Raw genomic sequence first — 25,825 nt, 5'->3', positions numbered from 1 at the left:
TAGTGACACCCGCCACTGCTCCGCTCCCTTCTACAATAGAAGCAACCTCTACTGAACCCTCGGTTGTGCCCCCAACGGCCAACCCGAACCAACTAGAGGACTTAATGCAATGCATGCGGGCAGGCTCAAATGCAACGGTTCCAATAGTTTCAACTCTACCAACAGCAAGTGCTGCATCAGGTTTCCCAGTACCAATACTAGCAGCAGTTTCCCTCTCTACCTCAGGCCCAGATGTCGCTTCCACTTCGGCACCTGCCCACGAAGCAGGCCAAGCCAACCCACCGAAGTGAGCGGCCTCGTTGGGAAGAAGCCTCCTAGGTCCAAGATCCAGCCAAGAGCCACACCTCTTCCGGTAGCAAGAAAGAGAGGTTGGCTACCCCCTCGGCACCTGCCTCGCAGCCTGTGGGCGGGTTAGGGGCCTCTCACCCAACAAATCCCAAGTCACCACAACCTTCGTGGTTCAAGCTCCCGTTAGCAGATAACCCGTTCGAGGTCCTAGCAGCGGGCTACAAACAGGACTCTTCGGTCTAGAGTCGTCACCAACAGTCCGAGCCTATCGAGCTTGGCAACATCGAGGCGTCGAGCACCAACCCCGAACCAGCAAAACAACAGTGAAGGCACCGACGAGCTCGCCGAACTACTTCTAGAGCCTCTCCTGAGCTCAAAGGAAAGGAGGAGGTATACTCAGCTGAAGTAAAAGCTACCCCCCTCCTCTCAGTTTCTTCCCCGTTATCCCCAAAACTCCTTGTTGTCCCCATGCCAAAGGATTTCAAGCTCCCTTCTCTAGACAAGTATGATGGGTCTTTCGATCCAAATGACCATGTGGACACCTTCCAGTCCCAGATGCACCTAGCATGGGCCAACGAGTCCTGTATGTGCATGGCCTTTTCCACTAGTTTCAAAAGAGTGACCCGTACCTGGTACCGAAACCTCGCACTCGACTCGGTAAGAAATTGGGCGCAGTTCGTGCAGGTTTTCACCTCCCACTTCATCACCAACAAGAGATGCCCACGAACTCAGGAGAGCCTCCTCAGCAGAGTACAAAAGGAAGGGGAGTCCATCTGGAGCTATATTAAGCAGTTCAATGACGCTTGCTTGCAGATACCCGACCTGGATCCCGTAGTTCGCCTCACAGCAGCCAAGCGAGGTATCACCCATAAGGAGATCAAGTGGCACATAGTTGTCAACCAATCGGAAACCGTAACCGAGTTCCTTAAGCTCGCGGATCGGTTTATTGGGACTGAGGAGGAGATCAACTAGAAGGGCGAACAAGCCCCAAAAAAAACAAAGAGGGAGCCAGAACCCCCGTCTCAGGGCGACAGCAGGAAGAAGGACATAGCTCGGGGGGCGAGGCCAGTTCAGCCCTCCCGAGCCCTAGCAGCAGAAAGGGACCACACGCCCTCAACACAAAATGGGCTGAGATCCTCATGGCAATCAAGGACGCTCCGTACGTGAAGTGGCCACCTCGGCTGAAGGCCGACCCTAGCACCCGGAATAAAAGTTTTTATTGTAGTTTTCATAAAGATCACGATCATAGTACCAAGAGTTGTAAAAACCTCTACAATGAGATAGAAGAGCTCATCCGTCGTGGATATTTACAAAATTTTGTACAAAATAATAATAATAAATAATAATAATAATAAGGCAGGTCGACAAGGGGAGCAAAGTAGAGACACTCCCGAGTCCAGCAAGCAAGCGGAACCACCGTAGAAGCAGCCCCCCGAGGAGAGACCAGTTCGGGGAATCGTCCATGTTATAGTCAGAGGCTCGATCGTGGCAGGCTGCACCTCAGCAGCAACTCGCGTGTTAACTCACGAGACCAGTAGAGAAGGGTAGAACCCTCCGAAGCGGCCAAGGATAGAAGACCCCATCTTCTTCACAGAGGACGATGCACGCAGGGTCCATTACCCCCATGACGACGCGCTCGTCATAAATGTGAAGATCAATGACTTCGAAGTTAAGCGAGTCCTCATCGATTTGGGCAGTTCGGCGGACATCCTCTTTAAAGCGGCCTACGACAAACTTCAGCTTCAGGAGAGCGACTTAAAGCCCGCGAACACTCCCCTGGTGGGCTTTAGCGGAGAGGAAGTTCAACCCCTAGGAAGGGCAACAGTACCTGTGGAAGTCGGCACCTGGCCTAGCATTGTGAGGCTCAACCACGACTTCTTGGTGGTCGCGACCCCCTCCCCGTACAACGCCATAGTAGGTCGGCCAGTTACCCATGCTTTACGGGCTGTGGTGTCCACCTACTACTTGGCCATGAAGTTCCCCACGGACTTTGGCATCAGGGTAGCACAAGGTGACCAGCTTGAGTCTCACAAATGATACGTCGCTGCCCTCAAGGGAAAAGCCAAGGTGGCTGACAACCTCGAGTTGGAGCGACCTACGGAGCAGAGCGAGGAGCAAGCTGCGCCTACGAAGGAGACCGTCTCTATCTCAACCTCAACGAAAGACTCTGCCCAAACACTTCAGATCGGTGCTTCCATCGAGGAGCCTCTGCGATCCGAACTGGTACACTTTTTACTTAAGAATTTAGATGTTTTTGCTTGGTCCGCGGCGGAAATTCCCGGCATAGACCCTAGCATCATAACTCATAAGCTTAATATTGATTCTGTAGTTAGGCCCGTTAGACAAAAGAAACGTAACCTAGCCCCGGAGCGGTGGAGGGCAGTCGACGAGGAGGTCGGGAAGCTCCTTGCGGCCAATTTTATCAAGGAAGTCCATTACTCGAGCTGGGTGGCCAACCCCGTTTTGGTAAAGAAGGCTAACGGTAAATGGCGCATGTGCGTCGACTACACCGACTTGAACCAAGCTTGCCCAAAGGACTGCTTCCCACTCCCTAGGATTGACTTCCTAGTGGACGCGGCCTCAGGGCGTGAGTTGCTAAGCTTTCTAGATGCCTACTCGGGCTACAATTAGATCAGGATGGACCCAGCCGATGAAGAAAAAACTGCCTTCATAACTGAGCTCGGCCTGTACTATTACAAGGTCATGCCCTTCGGATTAAAAAATGCTGGGGCAACCTTTCAAATACTTGTAAATAAATTGTTTGAGCCATTGATTGGCCAAAAGGTGGAATGTTATGTAAACGACATGGTCGTTAAAACCCAGCTTTCTTGTGACTTAATACAAGACTTGAACTTAGTTTTTGAAATTTTGCGTAAATTCAATATGAAGTTGAACCCGTATAAGTGTACCTTTGGAGTCACCTCGGGAAAATTTCTGGGGTACATCGTTAATTGGTGCGGCATTGAGGCCAACCCGAACAAAATAAAGGCCATCTTACATGCAACCACCTCAGAAAATGAAGGAGGTTCAGAGGCTGAATGGTCGAATAGCCGCCCTGAGCCGCTTCACGTCCAAGTCAGTAGATTGCTGCCTACCTTTCTTTAAGGCGATTAAAAGCAAAGAGTTCGAATGGACCCAAGACTGTCAGCTCACGTTCGACGAGCTCAAAAAATACCTCGCTAGTATACCAGTCCTAACCCGGCCCAAAGAGAGCGATGTTTTAGAGTTGTACCTCTTGGCCAGCGACGAAGTGGTCATCTCGATACTAATAAAAGAAGTAGATCGGGTCCAGCAACCTATCTACTATGTTAGTAAAGTGCTGTAGGGAGCAGAGACCAGATACCCGGAGATAGAAAAATTGGCCCACGCACTGGTTATCGTAGCCCGAAAGCTCCGCCCGTACTTCCAAGCTCACACTATTATCATCCTCACCGACAAACCTCTAAGGCAAGTCTTACTCAAGCTTGAGGTCTCTGGCCGACTAACGAAGTGGTCTGTTGAGCTCAGTGAGTACGATCTCCAATATAAGCCACAGACTGCTATCAAAGCCCAAGCCTTAGTTAATTTCATTGCAGAATGCACTTTCAGCTCCGAAGTCCCCAGGTTGGTTGAGCATGAGGCCCCCAGCTCGGGCGAGCCCGAAGCTCCCAGGCCGATCGAGTCTAAGCACCGTGAGGTTGTAGCCAGTGTGGCATCTCTCCTAGTTAGGCCAAGCGCGAACTGAGATGAGGAGCCCTGGATCCTTCACGTAGATGGCTCCTCAAACCAACAGGGTAGCGGAGCTGGAATAATCCTACACGGCCCAAGTGGCACAATGTTGGAGTACGCATTGCCCTTCGAGTTCACGACATCCAACAATGAATCGGAGTACGAAGCGTTGATAGTCGGGCTAGTTCTAGCCAAAGAAATGAAAGCCAAGCACCTTATCATTTGCAGCGACTCCCATCTCATGGTCAATTAGGTCATAGGAGAATATGAAGCTCACGAACTGACTATGATTGCTTACTTTGCCAAAGTACAGGAGGTCCTGGTCAACTTTCAGTCATACTTCATCAGGCAAATCCCAAGGTCGGAGAACGCTGAGGCCGACGCCCTGTCCCGGTTAGCCAGCACCAATGATAATACCATGAGAACCGTGTACATAGAGAAATTGCCTCGGCCTAGCATTCTCGGGGGGGGGGGGGGGGGGGGGGGAGGGGAGGAGGTCGCTCCCGTCATTCAAGCAGAGCCAAGCTGGATTGATCCACTCGCGAGTTTCTTGCTACATGGGACCCTCTCGGCAGATCGCAACGCCGCCAGATGGTTAGAGCGTCAGGCAACCAAATATGTCATGATAGACGAACGGCTGTATCAAAGATCCTACATGCTCCCCTACTTGCGCTGCTTGCGACCTACCAAAGCCGAGATCATTTTTCGCGACACTCATGAGGTCTATGCGGCGGACACTTGGGGGGCAGGGCCCTCGCCCAAAAAGTACTACGACAGGGATATTATTGGCCAACGATAAAAATAGACGCCATTGAACTCGTTAGAAAATGTAACAAGTGCTAGAAGCACGCCAACATCCACCATCAGCCCGCTGCCAACCTCAAGTACCTCACCAGCCCATGGCCTTTCGCACAGTGGGGTATCGACATACTTGGGCTATTTCCACCAGTGATAGGATAGAGGAAGTTCTTAGTGGTAGCAGTGGATTATTTCACCAAGTGGGTAGAAGTCGAACCTCTCATAACAATCATAGTCCGAAATTTCTAGAACTTCTTTTGGAAGAACATAGTGTGCCGCTTCGGGTTACCTCGGGTATTGATTTTTGATAATGGCAAGCAGTTTGAGGACATCAAATTCCAGAACTAGTGCCAAGACATGGGGATCCGACAAAACTTCACCTCGGTCGCACATCCTCAAGCAAACGGTCAAGAAAAGGTCACGAACAGAGCTATTCTTCACGGACTCAAAGTGCGCCTAGACCGAGCTAAAGGACTGTGGGCAGACGAGTTACCCAGCGTTCTATGGGCTTATTGAACCATAGAGAAGACCGCCATAGGAGAAACTTCCTTCAACCTCACCTACGACACTCAAGTAGTCATCCTAGCTGAGATTGAGGTTCCCTCACTACGACTGGAAGCGTACGACAATAAGGAAAATGAAGATGAGCTACGTACCAACCTTGACCTACTCGATGAAGTAAGGGACCTTGCATATATCAGGACGACAGCTTATCAATAAAGAGTAGCTTGGTACTATAACGCCAGGGTCAAGAAGTGAAACCTCCGTGTTGGCAACTTGGTCCTTCGAAAAATTATGGTAGCTGAGCCCAGCGTTGGTAAGCTTGGACCGAATTGGGAAAGACCTTACCGAGTGAAACGAGTCCTCGGGGAAGGAGCATACGAGCTCGAAACCCTTGAAGGGAAACAAGTACCTCGGGCATGGAATATTGTCAACTTAAGGCAATATTACCTATAACTACTGAGTAGACCATGAGTCACTCCCAAAGCCTAAGGGCCAAAATGCTGAGCTAACATGACCTTGACACAATGAGACGCAGTCGCCTCTATGGCATGGGGGAACTACTGAGTAGACCATGAGTCACTCCCGAAGCCTAAGGGCCAAAATGTCAAGCTAACACGACCTCGGCGCAACAAGACCCAATCGCTTCCACGGCATGGTCAAACTTCAGGGCAGACTATGTCACCCCTTAGCCTAAGAGCTAAAACGCCGAGCTAACAAAGACCTTGGCATTAGGAAACACTTAGCCGCTTCAGTGGCGAAGGCAAAGTTTGGAATATCAAAGGCATAGGTGGTCCGGGTTTAAACCCCACGGAGCATGGCTCATCTCGGCACATTGGTTAAACCAAAGTATAGGCAACAAACGTGTAGTTCGGGCATACATGGTGACCACTCCGCGATATACTATAGAGATGCCTTAAACATAACTGCCGAAAGGTCCTATTTTGGGTATGTAGCCCTAACGGCTCGAAGTGATGAGATCGGTTTAGAAAAAATAAAAAGAGCACACCATACTTAGAAGAAGAAAGGAAATTTCATTACTGTTTCAAAAAAAAAAACAATCGAGCAAAACAGCTCGAGAAAGTTCAATAGCAGGAAAAAAGGGCATAACCGCCCAACAATGATCTTTTCAAGACCGGATTTATGGCACCTGGGAGCCACCAGAAATCAAAAGCAAAAAACCAATGCTGCCAGCCTCAAGGGTCCACCTCCTCCACCTCGTCCTCATCCTCGTCCTCCGGGGAGTCAAGCCCTTCCTCCTCTGCCTGGTCCGCCGAGGAGAAGAGAAGGACCACTTACCACCATACAGTGAGAGGCAGCGAGCGCGGCAAGATCTCCAGGTTCCATCGCCCCCCACTTAGTGACCTCTTCGTTGTAGATCGCTCTTCGGCTCCTCCAACGAGCCACGATGAAGTCACCCACACCCTCCCAGTTCCCCACTGGGAACCGTGGGTAGGGAAACGACTGAAGACCTGGAGGGACCACCCCTTGTTGCGGGAGCTCGCCCTCCTCGAGGCTGGTCCCGCCAGCACCTCCTTCGGATGGGGGCGGCGGAGAGGTGAAGCCTGGCTCAGTAGGCCCAAACTCGGTATCCCTAGAGGGGGGAGTCTGGTCAGGGTGTGGCCTCTTCACTTTGCACCTCTGGTTGCTCGAAAGGAGGCGGCACGAATCAACTCCAAACATGATGGCTTCCAAAAAAAAAAAAAAAGAAACCACAATATATCAGTTCGGTAAAGAACAAAGTACATGTATACGTGCAATATTACTACAAAACACTATGCAACCTAAAAGGAAAACCTACCAGGACTCAGACTGGCCTGCACGAGCTTCTCCTTGGTCAAGTAGTCCAAACAGGGGAAGCCTACCGATGCCTAGGACAGCATCGTTTTCTGAGTTTCGGGTCCAGCTCGACCCCGGGGTCCTGGATGGCGCCCCTCCAAGAAGTGGAGAAGGGCCACCCCTTGGGGTTACGGACCATGAAATAATCCCGCTTCTAGGCGGAAATCTTATTCGGTAGCTCATGCAAGAGCTTATAGCCACGATGGGAGAGAGGTAGTAAAAGTGCATCTCCGATGGAACCCCAAGAGTGGCATTTTTTATACAAAGAATGGAGGCAAAGATGTCAAGGTCCAAAGGAAGACAATACTCATAACACAAAGATATAGTCTCAACTATGTTCCGAATATCGTTGGGATGGAGCTAATCGATGGTGACGTTAAAATTGTTTAACACCTCCACTATTAAGGGGTGCAGAGGGAGACGCAGGCCAGCCTCGAGCTGTTCCTAGAAGATAACTATGTCGTTGGGACCATGCTCCCAAGGGAAGTTGCCAGTGGAGAGGCTGTAGACCAGGTCCCCGGGGAGGTGAAAATAGCGGATCAGAGACCTGAGTCTCTCCGCCGTCATGGAGGAAGGACCGAAGGTGTCAGGCTCCCTCCCCCGAGAAGTAGATGCTACATAACCGGAGGTCTCCTGAGCCTCCGGGACATGCTCCCAAGCTCTCCCTAAGCTCGAGGGAGCATCATCATCATGGTTATCGCCCCAATGGTAGGTGTGATATGGGTACCCAAACATGGTTGGCAGTGATTGGGACTCACCAGAGAAGACAAAACGGAGTAAATTGAGAAACTCAGGTAGACAAGACGAATGCGCGACCTTAGAATCCAAAGGCAGCAAAATGGCATGGAAGGGAATGAGGCCCAGCGGGTCCTCCTATTTATAGCCACTGTACCCTCAAATCAATGGCACAGATCGAAGCAGATCTGACAGATCGCAGTCAAACTGACCACACCCCTTCTGAAACCAAAATGTGACTGGCTGCACGTATCCCATGATTGGGGTAGTGACGGCTGCATGACATCCAGAGTTAAGAGCTGCTTTGGCACGTTTTTGGTATTCGAAAAGTCAGAAAATCCCCTGATTCCCGCGCAGGCATTTAATATGAGCAGTCAATCAAGTTTGAGTTTCAATCAAATCAATCTGTCACACTCCATGAACTCCTCGGGCTAAGGAAACACTCTTAGCTCGAGGAGTGGGGGGCAATTGATGGAGGATGATTTGACCTGACCTACTGAATGATGACATGTGGATCTGATTCAGCACGAGCAACAGCTCAGCAGCCTGGCTTGACCGCGACCAAGTAACAAGTCTGTAGAACAGCTCGCTACATCATAGCTCTCTATAGGGGGAGCTTGCTACGGTGCGAACTCCAGATCCCCCGAGCTACTAAGAAGGGAATATTCTAAGATTATTTCAGCTCACGAGCTAGGGAAACCAGCTCGCTCAGCACCTGGGCAGAAGAACTGCCCCAAAGACCAACCTTGATGAGGGTCACCTCGAAGCACCCCTAAGAGCTTGCTACAAAGCAGCTCGTAGCAAGGATAGCCCGCTACGAAGTAACTTGTGACTGTGATGCGACACTCTCAGGAACTTCCATCTGACAAGACCGTACTCGTCAGACTATACCACGTCTCTCGACTGACGGCGTAGTCCCTGCCTGATTGACAGTCGGCCCCACGTCTCTCGACAGATGGTGGCGTGCCTGTCCCTTCGGAGACATGTCACTCAGCCGAGTAGGCAGTACGTTGTAACGATCACCTATGCAGCCCTGGCAGGTAATGGCTACGACAGGAGCCCATTGGCGTTACGCTTGATTTGACAAGAACGCCCCTATAAAAGCCCTTAAAGCGGAGAGACAGACTCTCTCTCGGAATTAGATTTGAAGTTGCACTCTTACTTGCTCACGAGCTAATCTCGAGACATAGTGATCTAGTGCGATCTACACTCTTAGCCTTTTTTATTCTCTTCTTCCTCCCCAACGTTCTAACTTAAGATTCAGAGTATTCCCGCCGGGCAAATTCTCAGGAATCCTTCTTCTTCATCTTCTCAGGTGTCATTCGTTGCCAATAAGGAGCCAGTCAACAGCTAGCTAGGAATGCCCGAATCGTGCCACATCAAATAGGTAGTCCGTTATAATTTAAAAAAAAAAATATATATATATATATATATATATATATAAAATTAAAATAAAAAAGTTGAAAACCATTATCTAGATTGACAATTTGATTGTCTGAATCAATGATTTATTGACCAAATCAATGGTTTTGGATGAATCGAAACCAATTGCTTGACCAATTCCTGATTATCCGGTCTGGTTTCATTTTCAAAACCATGTTTGGAAATGTAACGGATTTGATCTTTTCACCTTTGAAAAAACAGACATGAATGCTGAAATTGCTAGATCAGATTGAATGTTGACCTTGATGAGAGGCAATGGGGCATTGGAGCATTGGCCTAACTCCTATATCCATTAAGCTGACGTGGTTTATAGTGATTAGCCCAATATCACGATATTTTTTTTTTTTGTAAAGAAACGTAGGCATAATCAGAATCTGTTCACATCAGAAACTAAACTAGAGGATTCCTCCAGAAATGCCTTTCGAATGCAAAGAGGGACCCGTCGCCAATGCTTAAAAACAGTGAGACGTAATGCCTCTTGAGATAACAGGTGAGCCCCACCTTGTTTCCGAGTTCACTTTCGCTCATTCAAGGACGGAGGGGAGCATCCCTCCCAAGATTTTTATTGGGCCAGCTGGATCTATTAATCCACGTCAGAGTTGTTTGTCTCTACATTTAAATGAGATACTATTGGTCACGGTGTTTATCTAACGACGTCAGATTTAATTTGAATAATTCCACCTATTTTCAATTTTTACGGCTTGCATCTATTAGGGTTTGAGTTGTTTTTTCCCCAAAATAAAAAAGCAAAGAGAAGAGGGAGACCGACCTTACTCCTCCCAATCACCATTGCAGAGTTTTCATAATACGAACTGATTTCTGTTACGCCAATATCTCCTTTGTTTCACCATTGCAGAGGACAAGAAAGGAAGCACAACCATTTCCGTAATACAAACTGGTTAATTTTACTTTTTTTGTTTTATTTTTTCATTCTGATTTCTGTTACGCCAATAATTCTGTCTCACCTCTCCTAAGTTTTTTGACATAGTTGTAAGTAGACCCTTTCTATTAGTATCTCCTAACAAGAGACATGAAAATGTCCAAAATACCCATTTAATTATTACGAATGCTGATTTTTATATATATAAAAAAGCAATACAAATTTAATAAATAACAAAAAACAAAAAAAAATTAAAGCTGTAGCTTTACTTTTGAGGGATTGATATGAATGACAATTTTAAAAAATAAATCAATTTCAGAAAAGAAATCGAAAGGGTTTGAACTAAGGATTCATATGGAGAGAAAATTAAAAAAAAATAATAATTTGATAAAAGTAAACTGTATGAGTATTTTAGAAATTTTTATGTCTCTTCTTAATTAAAGATTATATAACAAAGGGGATTAACTTGCAACCATATCAAATAGTTTAGGAGAGATGATTTCAATTACCTAACTTTAGAAAGATTTCAGCTACAACCGGAAACTTCAACAATTTACCAGAAAAGACCCACACACTTGGTTGCTACTGGCCACATTTTTGGAGAACCGATGTTGGTGTATTGTGATATGACCAGTATTATATTAGGAAATAGGAATAGAAACTATGAAAAATTCATGATGCCAAATATAGGAAAAGTTTTGATAATAGGATCTGATTGCTTATCATTTTCATGATATTAGTTGATTGGTTACAAGGATTTATGGAGTCTCATAGTGGTAGGGGTGAACAAAAAACCGAAAAATCAAATCAATCGAAAAAAAATTTGATTGAAATTGAATAGAAAAATCAATTAATCAAATTGATCGGTTTGGCTTCAATTAACCAATATAAAAAATTAACGTTTAACCAAACCAATCAGTATACATATACTTTTATATATATATATATATTATAAAAATAAAAAAACTGAAAAATTAACCAACCGAACCAACGATTAACCAAACTAGTAAACCGATTAATCGATTAATTTCGGTTTCAATTTTGATTACCAGTTTTCCAAACACTGATAATACCAATTCGAGTTGTGATCAGGTTGACCCAACCTATGGCTATTGACAGTTTTAAGCGACAATTGGAAGACGGTATCTTTCACATCCATGTTTATAAAAAACCTTCGAATAAATACTAATTAACCTATTCTAATCCACTCGCCGTGCTTGATAATAAAAACAAAACTGTTACATCAACAGAAACAACTGTACAATTTTACTGACATGGCAGTTGTTGAACACTCTTTTATTAATCCAAAATCATCCAATATTCCAGTTTTTTAAAAAATTCGGAAGGCAAATTCATTCAACAGTACGGGCATTAAGAAATGAAGAGATATGGACAACGTTTGTGGTGTAAGGACCAAACAAGCTTATTTAAATAGCGCAGAACAGTACACGACAAAAACCTCCATGGCAGTGACGAATGACACAAACTCTAAATCCCCTACTGTTTCTTCTCCCTCCAGCCCTCTCAAATTTCTTCCCCTTGGACCGTACATATGGTTTGTTGAAATGTTTCACTAATTCACGAGCATTCTTAGGACCTTTGAGAATAACCATGTTCTGCCCAAGTGCATCCCTGTGATCCAGTTGCTCAAATGTCAAGCATTCACCTTCTGCCAACAAGAACCATGATTTTATCCTCCTTTCCCTTTAGCTAATCAATCGAGAAAGGCACAACGGAGTTGTGTTGACCCTGCTCATAATTAACAGCCTCTTTAGAATCACCACATTGAATTTGCTTACTGTCCTCCATATCAGAAATCTATATAACCTGACGAGCATGGCAAATGTCATTGGATTTTGGGGCAGTTTCACTTGGTCTTCTTGCTTTTTCCTCTACAACTAGGTCGATATCCATTGTTGCTTCTGCTTCTCTTGGTCCATCTCCTACTAGGTATTGATATTGATTAGGGTTCGGTAAAAAATGAAACATGAAAAACAAAAAAGGGAGAGGGAAAACGAAATGAGATTGAGAGAGGGGGTTTCAGTATTTTGATTTTCTTCACTAAGGATAAAGTGCCAGAGTAGCATGATGTGGGAAAGTTGAAAAGAGTAGAGAGAGGGAAGAGGAAGAAATGAAAAAGGAAGGAGGAGAGGGTAGAGGGGTGAGGATTGTGTAGGAAAGGGTTCTTTCGAACAAGGGTTTAATCAGAAAAGACCAAAGAACTTTTTTCCAAGAGTTTTGGGAATGGTCGCGCAAATGAATTTTGGGCGCCAAACCTGAGCGCCTACTCTTATTTCTGCCAATATACATATTCCATAATGGACATAAAAGTAAATCAATAATCATTTTTTTTTCTTAAAATTAAAAGATTTTCTTAAGAGATAAGAATTAAGAGGAAATCAATAAACCCTTACTCTAATGGATGGATGATGAATTTAACTTTAATGGTTATTTATATAATAATGTATTGTTTGTGTCTAATTTCAAGTGTGGTCCAATTCATGATCATCACCGCTAGTTTGACTTGGGGTTGGCTCAACCAATATGAAAATACATACCCAATCTAATTCAATCACTGAGAGTAAGGATTTATCGAATCTGCTCCAATCCATTTTCATAAAAATTTGGTTAGTAATATATTTTTTTTGGTGAGAAAGTTGATGAATTGTAAACATCAATCTTTCGGTGTATTCAAACTAGTAATATATTTAAATCAGCAATATTGTGACACATGGCACATGACTTTTTATTTGTGGCCTGTTACTTTTTGGATTTTGAAAAGAGCAAATGTCTGTTAATGGGATTTTGGTTTTCATTGATCAACGTAGTTATGTTTTTTTTTTATATATTTATATATAAAGTTTATAAAAAATTCATTTTCCTTGAATATCACTTATACAATAGGTAATTTTTTCATCTAGAGGAAATATTGCCAATACTTAAATAAAATAAAATTACCCCTTTTAATAATGACTTTTTATAGTTAAAACAGTCATTATCTCATTTACCTAAGAAATAAAAAAACATGGATAAATAATTTTGGAAAAATGACAAAGCCTTGATCAACGAGCTCACATTTGTGCCCCCATAAAGGGGTGCCCCACAACACATCATCTCCCCATGATAGTACTAAAAATGATGATATCATCATCAAGAGATGTTCCCAATACACGGTAGGGATGTATGCGACCATGTGGGGTGCAGATCTGAACTCATTTTCAACATGACATGTTAAATGCTAAATCAGCACCACATCATCATGATATAGATGTATGGCCCATTTGGGAGAAAGATTTCTAATGAGGGCGGATTTGTCCCTCCAATGATCCTGTGACACTTGGCACCTCAAAACAACTAAGTGACACCCGGGACCACTTTGGCAATAACTTACCTTTGCTAAGTTGATGGTGTCCCACGCACAGGTGCGGCTTGGCACAAGCACGGCCCGGCATAGGCGCGGCCCGGCACAGGCGAGACCTGGCATAGGGGCGACTTGGCGGCCTGGCACAGACACCAACTTGACAACCCCGGGGAGCTCACCACCGTACCCCGCATTCTACGGGATTGTGACTTGTAACGGCTATATTAACTCACCCACTCCTCGATTTAGGCAGAGATGGGCAACCTTATCGGTTGGTGGCTTTATCCCCACCTAACACGAAAGCATGTCCCGTCATAACAGAAATCCAGGAACTGCTCCACTAAACCCACGAAGACTTCAGTATATAAAGGCCTCACCCCCCCCCCCCCCCGAGGGGGAGAAGAGAATATATGCGTAATCTCTGCTCTCTAACTCTCTTGCATTCTAAGCTATTTCCAGCTCGCAACCAAGTATTAACTTAAGCATCAGAGTGATCTTGCCGGGTTAGCCACCCCGGGTCCTTGACATTTGGTTCCTTGCAGGCCTCTAAAAGAGCAACAAAATTCATCAAGGTAGCTCACCACCAGGCTGCTCGGCACTAGGTAGCTCACAACCAAGCAGCTCGGCACTAAGTACCTCACCACCAGGCAGCTCGACACTAAGCAGTTCGCCACTAGGCAGCTCGCCACCAGGCAACTCCACTCCAGCCTGAGTCATCGGTCATCTGGAAGCAAACCAAAAGACAAGGTAGTTAGCCAAAAGATTGATACGTGACAAAAAATCGTTACATCAATTTCCACTAATAGCCCCTTTTTCTATTTTCAAAGTGTGATAAATTTTCAAGCGTTAGAAATATAAATGGCTCTAATGAAAGTATGAAACTATCATATACTTAAAAATTGTTGAGGTGGAACTTACGTGGCATTGTTTCTATTTCAACTACCTCGGTACCAAACAACACATTACTATGTGTATGGTATTAATGCTGCCTCTTTAAAGTTAATTTAAAGTGTTTATTTTAGGTCAGTGCCATAACCTATAGTTTTATATTTGATTCAGTGTTTTTGAAGTGTGGTTAAAACAATTCAAGTAACACCCATACCTTGGGTTCTGTCTGTTTGTGCAAATTTCATAAGAAAACGTTAAAATAAATTTCTTCTAATGGAGAAAATGTTTTTTTTTTTCTTTTTTGCCTAATTGACACAAAAAAACATCAAAATATATGAACAAAAACCCGAGTACTTGTATGTTGTATCAAATTCGAAGGTGTTACATTGATAGCAAACATGGCTAATTTTAAAAGGTTGGGTAACTTGCGTTTCACAAGGCTTTGCCACTTATCCAATCCAGCTGAAAATGCTGAAACGGCCCCTTGATATAGTCCTGTTGATGGATTCCATTGAGCTACCATGTTCAACATTGCGGTTGCAAATTGCAGGAGTTTGCTTTCTTTCCTTTCTCTCAATGTCGGTATCTCACATACAGGAATGGAAAATATGGCTGCTCATCGTGTGGCTCATCAAGTTCTTTCTTTCTTACCTTCTTTTTCATGTCCTTGTTTGGGCTACCATTATAAATCCAATAATGGTACGCATGTGCACCTTAACCATAGGAAAGAGTTGAGCAGTTTATAAATCCAATACAGAAAATAAATAGGTCAGTTTCCCTTCTTGAGCATCAAGAATCCTAAAATTTCAAGTTTATCTTCTAGAAAAACTATGAGGAGAAAATCTCAAAAAGTCGATTGATTGTAAAAGGAGAGTTTTTTTTTTTTTTGTGGGTAGTGATGTAGGGTGATTTGGCCCGATCTAGTAATAAGGGGACACGTGGAAACGATATCACTAATAGGACAACAGTTCAGCCTGACACGCCAAGTCCGTGGCGGATCGAGCTCGGTTAACCAAACTACCTCGGATAAGACCATTTCGGGATAAGTCTACCTCGGGATGAGGCCACCTCGGTACGAGGCCGCATCAGGACTGCCTTGGTCCCACAACAGTTCGGCGTTCATGTCAGGTCGGACCTAAAGAACACTAAAAGAACACTAGCTCGGGTAATATTGACCGACCACTATGTCATTGCCCAGAGGATCCCGTCACCTTGCTCCGCTTTTCAAGGGATCATACCTTGTAATGGCTAGTTTCGTCTACCCACTCCCCGATTCAGACGGAGATGGACAACCTTACCGGTTGGTGGCGTTATCCCCAACTAACACGGAATGGATCCTAACACAACGAAAATCCCGGGGCTATTCCACCGAACCCGTTAGGGCACTAGTATATAAAGGCTTCACCCCTTGCGGGTGAGAGGTATGCATAATCTCTGCTCTCCAGCTCTCTCTCTCTCTCACTCTCTTGCATCCTAAGCTATTTCCAGCTTGCAACCAAGTATTAACTTAAGCATCAGAGTAACCTCGTCGGGTGAGCCACCCCGGGTTCTCTGACTCGAATCTTGCAGATTGGCTGGGAGCCAGATCACCTCTAGCTAGGAGCGGCCAATTTGCGCATCATCATTTGGCACCGTCTGTGGGAAACGCTTCAAAAGGCCCTTTTCCGTTAAGCATCCAAAAAACTGTGTCAATGGCATCCTCCAGCAACGTCGGATAGAATGGCAAAATGAATACCTCCAGGGGGCAACCTTAGGTCCCTACTATCTGCATCGGCCAGTTTACAATGCCTTTCTCTACAGTTGGGGTTCCCACGTTGAACATACCCCAAGCTGTAGTGCCGATAAATGCCCCACTCCCTCCTACGGTAGGTGCAACCTTCACGGAACCCTTTGTGGTTCCCCTTGTAGTTGGACAGAACCAATTAGACAACCTAGTACGCTGCGTGCGGGCTATTTAGGCCCAAATGCAGCAGGTTCAGCAGTTTCAGCACTACCAACAGCAGGTTTTGCATCACTTCTACCAGCAGCAATTCCCACCACTGCAGCAAAACCAGCAGGTAGCTCCTCCCCGGTGTTCGGTGACACCGCAAAACCAACAACAGCCCAACCGCCGTCAGAACAACTGCCCTCCTCGCCGAGGAGAGACTTCCTAGGTCTCGTCCCGTAGCAGGAGGGAAAGACAAGTAACCCCTCCCGCCTCACAGCAACTGAACAGGTCAGGAGATACTCGGCCCACCAGAGCCACTCCGCCCTGGTCCGCACAACCGGAAGCTTCACTTATAGGAAACCGGTTCGAGGTCCTAGCCGCGGACTTTGGATGAGGCCCTTCTGCCCGCGAAAGCTAGCATCAGCAGTTCAATTCCCTTCAAGCCAAGACACGGCTTGACAGCATAGAAGCAAGCAACACCAACGCGGACCCAGTCAAGAAGCAAAGAAGACGACGTCCTAAGGCGTGCCGAGCAATAATTCCAAGTCAGCTCGCGGGACCCAGTCGACCCGGGCAGCCCAAAGGCAAGGCGGGGGTGAGCTCAGAAGTTGCAAAAACCGCTTCCCTCCTCTCTGTGCCATCCCCTCTGTCCTTTGAGCTCTTAGCCACTCCAATGCCGAAGGACATCAAAATGACTCCACTGGACAAATATGACGAGTCTTTCGACCCAAATGATCATGTGGACTCTTTCTAGTCTCAGATGCACCTCGCTGGGGCTGATGAAGCTTGCATGTGCATTGCCTTCTCTACGACCTTCAAAGGGGTAGTGCACACATGGTACAGAAACCGCTCGCCCGGAGCAGTTAAGAGTTGGGCACAGTTCGTGCAAATGTTCACCTCGCACTTCATCACCAGTAAGAAGTGTTCGAGGTCACAAGAAAGCCTCCTCAGCATAGTCCAGAGGGAAGGAGAGTCCATTGGAAGCTACATCAAGCGCTTCAACGATACTTGTTTGCTGATCCTGGACTTGGATCCCGCTGTAAGACTCGTGGCAACAAAGAAGGGAATCACACACAGAGAGTTCAAGTGGCACGTGGTGGCGAGAAAGCTTAAAGATATCATTGCATTCCTCAAGCTTGCTGATCAATTCATCAAGATTGAAGAGGAAATGAATCAAAAGACCGAAGTCCAGTGGAGAAGAGAAGAAGGGAAGATGACAGGTCGCACAATGGTGGCAGTAAAAGGAAGAAAAGCAAGTCCCCGACCAGGGGAGGGAACAGGTCAGGTCAGCGCTCCCGAACTCTTCCGGTTGAAAGAACGAGTTATACTCCTCTCAACGCGAAGTGAGGGGAAATTCTCATGGCGATCCAGGACACCTCTTTTGTAAAGTGGGCACCCCGGTTGAGGGGAGATCCAGCCACTAGAAATAAAAATTTATTTTGTCACTTTCATAGAGATCATGATCATAGTACCGAGAATTGTAAAAACCTCCGCGACGAGACTGAAGAACTCATCTGTCATGGATACCTGAAAATTTAATTTTGTACAAAAGAATAATAAAGACCAGGCAGATCGGCAGGGGGAGCAGAGGAGAGATGCCCTCGAGCCCAACAGCAGGCAGGGTGAACAGAGACAGCCGCCCGAAGAACGATCGTTTCGCAGAGTGGTCAACACGATCATGGGCAGATCAATTGTTACAGGCTGCTCCTTAGCAGTGGGGAAGACCTCAGTTCGCGAGCTCGAACGGGAAAAACAAAATCCTCCAAAGTGACCAAGGTTCGAAGACCCCATATTTTTCACAGAGGATGACGCGTGAGGGATTCAATACCCCCATGATGACGCACTAGTCATAAGGATGAGGATCAACAATCTTGAAGTAAGATTGCATCCTAGTAGATTCGGGGAGCTCGGCCAACATCATCTTCAAGGACACCTTCGACAAGCTTCAACTCCAACAAAGTGACATCAAGCCCAAGAGTACCCCTCTGGTAGGTTTCAGTAGAGAAGAAGTCAGGCCCCTAGGGTAGTTCTCGATACCTGTAGAGGTCGGCACATGGTCCAGTATCGCGAGGTTCGAGCACACCTTCTTGGTGGTTGCGACTCCCTCCCCGTACAATGCCATTATAGGTCGACCCATCACCCACGCACTTCACGCGGTAGTGTCCACCTACTATTTGGCTATGAAGTTCCCCATAGACTTTGGAGTAGGTGTAGCGCGAGGCGACCAGCTCGAGTCTCGCAAATGCTATGTCGCTGCCCTCAAAGGAAAAACCAAGCTAGCATATGGAATCGAGCTAGAGCGACCCGTGAGTATCCCGAGGAGCGAGCTACACCGACTGAAGAGACGGTCCATATCCCAACCTCCAAAGAAGATCCAACCAGAACTCTTTAGATCACGGCATCAATCGACGAACCTCTCCGTTCTCAGCTGGTAAGATTTTTATTTAAAAAATTAGACATATTTGCATGGTCTGCGGCAGAAATGCCCGGTATAGATGCAAAGGTAATAACTCATTGATCCTATGGTTAGACCCGTTAGATAGAAAAAATGCAACATCGCCTCCGAGCACTGGAGAATAGTTGATGAAGAGGTTGGAAACTCCTCACAATCAGCTTTGTCACAGAGGTCCATTACCCGAGCTGGGTAGCTAACCCCGTTTTGGTGAAAAAGGCTAACGGTAAATGGTGCATGTGCGTCGATTATACCGACTTGAATCGAGCCTGTCCGAAGGATTGTTTTCTACTCCCTAAGATCGACCGTTAGTGGATGCGACCTCAGGGCACGAGTTGTTGAGTTTTCTGGACGCATACTCGGGTTATAACCAGATCAAGATGGGCCCCGCTGACGAAGAAAAAATAGCGTTCATAACTGAACTAGGATTGTATTGTTATAAGGTCACGTCCTTTGGGCTAAAAAATACCGGGGCGACCTTCCAAAGACTTGTAAACAAGTTGTTCGAGCCGTTGATCGGCGATAAGGTTGAATGCTATATAGATGACATGGTCGTCAAAACCCAATTTTCAAATCATCTAATAAGTGACTTACAATGTGTTTTCGAAATTATGCATAAATATAACTTGAGGTTGAACCCTAACAAATGTGCCTTCGGCGTCACCTTGGGTAAATTTCTGAGTTACATAGTTAACCGATGTGGCATCAAAGCGAACCCCAAAAAAATAAAGGCTATCCTAGACATGAAGCCACCTTGCAAGTTGAAAGAGGTTCAGAGGTTGAATGGCCGAATAGCCGCTCTGAGCCGCTTCATGTCCAAGTCGGCAGATCGCTTCTTGCCCTTTTTCAAGGCAATAAAGAAAAGTAAGGACTTTGAATGAACTAAAGAGTGCCAACTCACCTTTGACGAGCTAAAGAAGTACCTAGTTAGTATCCCGGTTCTAACCTGACCTGAAGAGGGTGATGTTTTAAAGTTGTGCCTCTCTGCGAGCGATGAAGTGGTCAGATCGGTACTAATAAAGGAAGTAGATCGGGTCCAACGACCTATCTACTATGTAAGTAAAGTTTTGCAGGACGCCGAGACGAGGTACCTAGAGATTGAGAAGCTAGCATACGCACTGGTCATAGCAGCTCAGAAGCTTCGCCCGTACTTCCAAGCCCACACTGTAGTCGCCCTCACCAATAAACCTCTGAGGTAGATCTTACTCAAGCCCGAGGTATCTGGAAGATTGACAAAGTGGACTATAGAACTCAGCGAGTACGACATCCGGTACGAACCCCGAACAGCAATTAAGTCCCAAGCCTTGGCCGACTTGTAGCGAAATGCACTTTCAGCATCGTAGTCCTCGAATTGATAGAGACCGAGCACGGGGAGGAAGCCTCAACCAGTGCGGCACCAGTCCCGGTTAGAACAAAGCCAACTTGGGATGAGGAGCCCTGGATCATTCATGTAGACAGCTCATCAAATCAGCAAGGAAACAGAGCCGGAGTCATTCTGTACAAGCCAAGCAGGGTGAAGCTGGAATACGCACTTCGGTTCGAGTTCGTAGCATCTAACAACGAAGCAGAATGCGAAGCGCTGATGGTCGGGCTCATGCTAGCAAACAAAGTACAAGCAAAGCACCTCATCATCTGTAGTGACTCTTAGCTCGTGGTCAACGAGGTAATCGGTGATTACGTAGCTCGCAACCCCACCATGGCTGCTTATCTAGCCAAGGTTAGGGAAGTTTTATGCGGCTTCCATTCATACTTCATCAAACAGATTCCAAGGTCCGAGAACGCTGAGGCCGATGCCTTATCTCGGTTAGCCAACACGAGCAGCAACACCATGAGGACTGTGTTTATAAAAAACCTGCCTCGGCCTAGCATTCTCGGGGGGGGGGGACAAAAGAGGTCTCTTCCATCACACAAGCAGAGCCGAGCTAGATTGACCCACTCATGAGCTACCTGCTTCACGGGACCCTACCTGCAGATCGCAACGCAGCCAGAAGGGTAGGGTGACAAGCAGCCAAGTACGTCATAATAGACAGATGGCTGTATTGGAGATCCTACACGCTCCCCTACTTGCGCTGCTTGCGACCCTCAGAGGCCGAGCTCGTTCTTCGCAACACTCATGAAGGGTTGTGTGGTAGACACTTGGGGGCAGGGCTCTCGCCCAGAAAGCACTGTGACAAGGATATTACTGGCCCACAATGAAGACAAACGCACTTGAGCTTGTCAAGAAGTGCGATAAATGCCAGAGGCATGCCAACATCCATCATCAACCTGCTGCCGACCTGAAGTACTTCACTAGCCCATGGCTCTTCGCACAGTGAGGAATCGACATTCTTAGTCCATTCCCGCCAGCGACAGGATAGAGGAAATTTCTGGTAGCAGTAGTGGATTACTTCACAAAGTGGGTGGAGGCGGAACCCCTAGCAACAATCACAGCCCGAAATGTACAAAATTCTTTTGGAAGAGCATAGTATGTCGCTTCGGCCTACCTCAGGTCCTCATCTCTGACAACGGTAAGCAGTTTGAAGATATCAAATTTCAAAACTTGTGTGCCGAGATGGGGATACAACAGAACTTAACTTCGGTAGCACACCCTCAAGCAAACAGGTAGGCGAAAGTCACGAACAGAGCTATACTTCATGGATTAAAAGCTCGCTTAGCCCAAGCTAAGGGTCTATGGGTAGACGAGCTGCCCAGTGTACTATGGGCTTACCAAATTACTGTCAAGACCGCCACAGGTGAAACCCCCTTCAACCTCACCTATGGCACGGAAGTAGTAATTCCAACCGAGATCGAAGTACCTACATTACGCCTAGAGGCATTTGACAAAGAAGCAAATGATGACGAGCTTCGTACTAACCTCGACATGGTAGAAGAAGTACGGGACCTCGCATATATTCGGACCGTAGCCTACCAGCAAAGGGTAGCTCGGTACTATTACGCTCGGGTCAAGAAGCGGCACTTATGTGTCGGAGACCTAGTCCTTTGGAAGGTTATGGTGCCTGAGCCCGGTGTTGGTAAGCTCGGACCAAATTGGGAAGCTCCCTATCGAGTAAAGCAGGCACTCGGGGAAGGTACGTACGAGCTCGAAATGTTAGAAGGAAAATAGGTACCTCGAGCTTGGAACATTAGTAATTTAAGGCGATACTACCTGTGATCGTCAAACTAGGGGAGTGGACTACGAGTCACTCCCAAAGCCTAAGGGCTATAATACTGCATAAGACCCAGTTGCCTCTTCGGCATGGGCAAAATCAAGGAGAGTGGACTACATGTCACTCCCAGAGCCTAAGGGCTAAAGTACCGAACTGACAGACACCCTAACACCACATAAGACCCAGTCGCCTTCTTGGCATGGGCATCTAAGACCCGGTTGCCTCGCAGCCATAGGCAAGTTGATTCGAATACTTGAGGCATAGACAACTCAGGTATAATCCCTACGATGTTTAGCCCACTGCGGCACATAAGAGTAGGTCGGATTCGTAAGGGACATCCGGCATTCAAATATGTAGCCTGTGCGCGGACAGGACGGGTATATGCCCCGCGATATCATTCACCTCGGCGTACATTATGTGAAGTTGCCCCTACTAAGCCTTTGCAGATAGTTCGGGGTAACAAACAGTTAGAAAATTTTCTATTACAATTATCCTTACTTAATGTCTAGCTCGGTAGCTCGACAATTCGGGTAATCTACACATTTGTTGCCTAGATCGGAAGTTATCTGTGCTTAGAATGTCTTTTACACAAAGGATTACTCAAAGGATTGGTATTTCATTCACAAAAAAGTGTAGGTACAGAGATTTTGTTCTAACTCAAGCTCGGCGGCTTTGGGGTGTACATTCAAAAACAAGAAAAGAAAGCTCAAAGATCATGGTTGACTGTCAGCTGGATCGGTCTCCATACAATCTTCTATGTTCGAGGGGCACTCCTCCTGGACTTCATCATCACTCCCTTCCTTTGACGAGCTGGGCTTTGCATTTGCTGCCTCTGCATCCTCGGGAGTAAGGTTAGATGCGGAGACGACTTTGAGATTGAGGTCGGGGAACTTCTTTCTCATCATGTACTTACACAATTTGAATCCAAAATGGTAGGAGCTTGAACCATACTCAACTTGGAGATCGTGGAACTCCGAAGATTGCTTGAAGTGTTCAACAACCTAGCTTTGTGCCTCTTCAACATCAGTCTCGAAGATCCGAGTTCACTTTTGAACCGTCACTTTGAGATCTTCAACTTCTCGTCTAAGCCTCGTTCTTTCCTCGATCAGCGCTGAGTTCTCCTCAGTCAACGCGGAGATCCGCTCCTGCTGTTTCTCTTTTTCCTCAATTAAAGCCAGAATTAGCTCCTTCTAACTTCAAGCTCCCTTCTTGGCCTGGAGCACCTTGCCCTGAGCTTTATCGAGTTCGCGGTGCAGTTTCTGTTCCTCCTCTTTGGCATCCTGAAATTGCTTCAAATGGATCTGTGACCGACACATCAGTGTGTGAATGGAGGAGTTCACCTAGCAAGGAAAAATCGAGGTAAGTACATTTTGAAAAATTCACAAAGAAACAAAGATGTAAAGTAAAAGCACCTACCACCATGCAAAGGCTGGCAGCCTGACCCCTGAGCCAAGTTGTAGGCATATCGGCCCAATCCGTGACCTCCTCGAAGAAGATGGCCTCTTCGCTCTTGCGAATCCCGAACTAATGAGTCAGGATACTCCTTTTCGGAGGCTCGTGTCGGGGTCTAGAAGTGCTCACCAGCTCGGGAGGCTGAGCAACTTCTGGCTCAGGCGCTGGGGTGCTCCCTGGTTCCTGCTGCTGAGCACTTCCCTCATCTTCGTCCAGGTCCACCATGGGAGGATGAGGGTGGACCCCCTCCTGGGGGAGCTCGGTGGAGATCGGCTCTGCGGTGTGGACCTCGGATGGGGCAGGGGTTGAAGGGCTAACCTCCCGACGAGGCTTCTTCGCCCTCCTCTTCTTCCCCTTTTGCATGATTTTGAAAAGATTCCTGGCATCGACCTTTGGCATGGTAACTACAAAAAATAGAAGGTCAGTGGCGAACTAATCAGAACCTTAAAATAAAAAACTAAGGTGGAAACCTATCAGGAGAGCTCAGCCAGGCTCGCACAAGCTTGTCCTCGCCCAGGAAATCCTTCATTCCAAGGCCGAGGTCCCTCCAGGAGTTGATGACTGTCCTAGTCTCCGCATCCAGTCTCACCCCGGGATCCTTGATTGCCACCCTCTAGTGAGTCAGAAAAGGCCACCCCTTGGGATTTTGGACGAGGAAATACCTCCTTTTCTAGGCCGGAACCTTGTTCGGGCAACTGAGCAGTATCTTGAACCTAGGCCAAGGAGAAATGTAGTAGCTCTGTCTAATATCCCCACGCAGACAAGCCGAGTTTCTCTTAATGGCACAGATCGAGCTAAAAGTGTTTAAGGACAGGGGACGGTTGTACTCGTGGAAAAGGGAGATCGTACCAACTATATTCTGAATTGAGTTTGGATGAAGTTGGTTGATAGTGATATTGAAGAACTTAATTATTTCTATGATGAAGGGGTGGAGAGGGAAGCGCAGCCCGACAGCGAGCTACTCCTCAAAAATAGCAAGCTCATGGTGATCATGAACCCAAGGGAACTGACCTAAAGGAAGGCTAAAAACTAAGCTACCGGGAAAGCGATAGCGAACTACCAAGGACATCAGTCTGTCCGAGGTCATAGTTGAAGGACCGAAGTCATCTGGGTCCCAACCTTGGGAAGAAGATGGGGCCTCTATTCTAGAGGATGGTCTCTCTTCTTGAACCCCGGTCTCCCCGAGCCAAGATGGCTCATCCTTGGGCACCGAAGCCCCCTCCAAAGATCGAAGAAGGGAGTCACCCAGCGATGAGCTGGCCTCCCCTGAAGGGGCCGTGGTTTGCACGGCGGCACCCTCGACCTCACTACCTAAAAGGTTGTCTAAACTAGAGCTAGACATACTTAAACCAAGAAAATACAAACTTAAAAAAATTGCGAATTCACCAAGGAAATAAGGAAGAGACCTCGAAAAGCTAAGAAGGGGTGGCAAGCTGAAGGGTTCCGATGTGACCTCAAAGCAGGGTGGAGAAGGTATGGCGAGAAAAAAACAAGTCTTGGGCCCCCTATTTATAACCGCTATATCCGAAAAGGTAACGGTTGAGATCAAACTGATCCAACGGCTCCTAGAAAAACTGGTTGCATGACCCTTGAGGCTGAAATCAGTTTAGCGCATTTTTTGACGTCCATGGAATTTATAGACCCTGTGATGTCCGTGTGTATGTAGACACGACCTGGGTTCTTTCTGGTCGAGCCGTGTGGTCGAACAAATCTGACTGGTGACTCATTTGACTAGCTGCCTGAACCTTGGACCAAATCCACTTGGCTCGTCATGAACTCCCTGCACTGGATTGGGACCCCTAGCCTGGGGAGTGGGGGGCAATTGATGTAGGGTGATTTGGCCCGAGCTAGTAATAAGGGGACACGTGGACACACCATCACTAATAGGGCAACAACTCAGCCTGACATGCCAAGTCCGCGACGGATCGAGCTCGGTTAACCAAACCACCTCGAATAAGACCACTCCGGGATAAGTCTACCTCGGGACGAGGCCACCTAGGTACGAGGCCGCATCAAGACTGCCTTGGTCCCATAGCAGTTCGGCGTTCATATTAGGTCGAACCTAAAGAACACTAGCTCGGGTAATATTGACCGACCATTGTGCTGTCGCCCAGAGGGTCCCATCACCGTGCTTCGCTTTTCACGGGATCGTACCTTGTAATGGCTAGTTTCGTCTACCCACTCCCCGATTCAGACGGAGATGGACAACCTTACCGGTTGGTGGCGTTATCTCCAATTAAAACGGAACGCATCCTGATACAGCGAAAATCCCGGGACTGTTCCACCAAACCCGTTAGGGCACTAGTATATAAAGGCTTCACCCCTCGCGGGTGAGAAGTATGCGTAGCTCTCACTCTCTTGCATCCTAAGCTATTTTCAGCTTGCAACCAAATATTAACTTAAGCAT

General features: G+C 46.7%; 1 pseudogene; it reads right to left on the bottom strand.

Annotated features, from left to right (window-relative positions):
* Positions 1 to 11,570: 11,570 nt before the first annotated feature.
* Positions 11,571 to 12,413, bottom strand: LOC148854916 (large ribosomal subunit protein eL18y pseudogene; annotated as a pseudogene).
* Between the last annotated feature and the right edge of the window lie 13,412 nt (positions 12,414 to 25,825).

This window comes from Nelumbo lutea, chromosome 4 (assembly GCF_056320005.1).
Source record: "Nelumbo lutea isolate HS-2025 chromosome 4, American lotus-T2T, whole genome shotgun sequence".
NCBI classification, from domain to species: domain Eukaryota; kingdom Viridiplantae; phylum Streptophyta; class Magnoliopsida; order Proteales; family Nelumbonaceae; genus Nelumbo; species Nelumbo lutea.
Note: the sequence above shows the minus strand (reverse complement) of the source record. Positions and strands in the feature narration are given on the sequence as shown.